This window comes from Lactuca sativa, chromosome 8, assembly GCF_002870075.4.
Source record: "Lactuca sativa cultivar Salinas chromosome 8, Lsat_Salinas_v11, whole genome shotgun sequence".
Lineage (NCBI taxonomy): Eukaryota > Viridiplantae > Streptophyta > Magnoliopsida > Asterales > Asteraceae > Lactuca > Lactuca sativa.
This window is the reverse complement of record NC_056630.2, coordinates 71050745-71052660: the sequence shown is the minus strand read 5'-3', so window position 1 is coordinate 71052660 and position 1916 is coordinate 71050745.

The following is a 1916-nucleotide window of genomic DNA, read 5'->3' as shown; positions in this document are numbered from 1 at the left end:
TTTAATAGAACTTAGTCATAAATGTATATGAATGTCATGTTGAAGTGGTTCAACATAGGAAATTCCATATATGGAAATATTATAGCGAGAGACTGCTCTAGTATCATGTCTTTATGTAAGACATTATGTATCGAATCCCATATGCTTCAGATATAGGATTGATCACATATGCTATAATATCCACTCGTTATAATTTTCCAAAATGCCTATGACATTAAGAGGGAAAAAGACTAGAACCAGACATGACTAAAGTTGTTAAACAACTGTCAAGGACAATATGAGGTTTACCAAAGATTGGTTGCTTGTGGACAGTTGGAAGTATCGTATTAATTTGGATGGACCATATTGATATGTTTTGAATAGAGGTAACTCTTGTTCAGAATTGATATTCATATGGAGTATGGAAAATGTTTCCATTATGGAAGTTGGATATTAAGATCTATGTGTGAGTTAGTAACTCTAATGCAAGAGGGATGTTCAAGGAATGCTCTTTGAATGTGAGACTTCATTTCCATGGAATTGTTTTGTAACAAATCTCCAATGGAATGTTCTGTGATATCATTGACCAAGTCTCTGTGACTTTGGTGCCTAGACATTACAAAAGGATTATTTCATGTAAGTTTAGACTCTAACAGATTCTAGTGGTGGCAAAAATTTGGTATTCTTACACTTGTGATAAGGATTTGGAATTGTGAAATGAGCATCATTGGAAATGTGTTCAATTGATCTATTTCACAAGGAAAGGACCATAGATAAACATAGTGTGCATGCTTGGAGCATGGGATGACTATTTTTTTAATTCAAGTATTAAGTTGATTGTTCGAAACATTATACAATGAATACGGTCTAATGAATATGGCGATTAAATAATATGTGTTTTATTTATATTCAAAAGTTCTAAAGACCATATTGGATTAGGTTATTCTTGTGTTTCAATTCGCATGTTTCACTTCCCGGATAACTAGGTTATTCAAACATCCACAGTCGATCATACTCTTGGAAGTAAGTAGTGAACTAAGAGTATCATGAATCCGACTGTAGATTGTATAAGTGATTAGACATAGCAAATGTTTGATGCAGTGTTCATGAGTACTCTTGAAATAGGAATTTGAGTATTGTATTAACCCACGCTCAAGTATTACTTCATGGATTTTATCACGAGTAATTTTGAGACGATAATATCTTATATTCTTGAAACGGAGACATATGGATTGTTGTTTACGAGTCGGTTGTGCATTGATAGTATGTAAACGCATCAGTAACTTGATGCTATAAAATGTATTGTTGTGTGTGATTTGATGAGTAAATTATGAAATCATATGAGTCAAAGTTTATCCGTTCCTTTTACCCTAAATGGGATAAAAGCGATATTTGTGGGCCCCTCGATGATTTAGTGATGACATCTGAAGCGCTTGACCAAGCCTGGACTGATTTGATTTTTTCAATTAGTCAGTCGTCGTAAATCGGAAATCGGTAAAAAAAACCTTGGACAGAGAGAATGATTATAATCCATGTCTCATGTCCATACAATATCTTGTAGAATGGAGGAATATTTGATCCCTTATCTTAGGACACGTTACTGATAAGATTAGAGTTCGACATTGGCTTTTGAGAGCTACGTTTGTTGGTCAAATTTTGAATTCATACTTGCAATAATAGTTATTAGACTTATACAAGTGGGAGACTGATGGATTAGGTGTCTAAGCCCATAACTATAATTGGTATGTACTTAATTTGATAGTAGCATGGTCCTTTTGGTTTTCCTTCACTCATGCAACATGCCAGGATGACTAGAGAGAGTAGAATTTATTATTTGAAATAATAAAGTGGTACTCAAAATGATTTTATTAATATATTACAAGATTAATATATTGTTTGGAAATCGTATTATTAATTAGTATTTAATCAGAAATCAA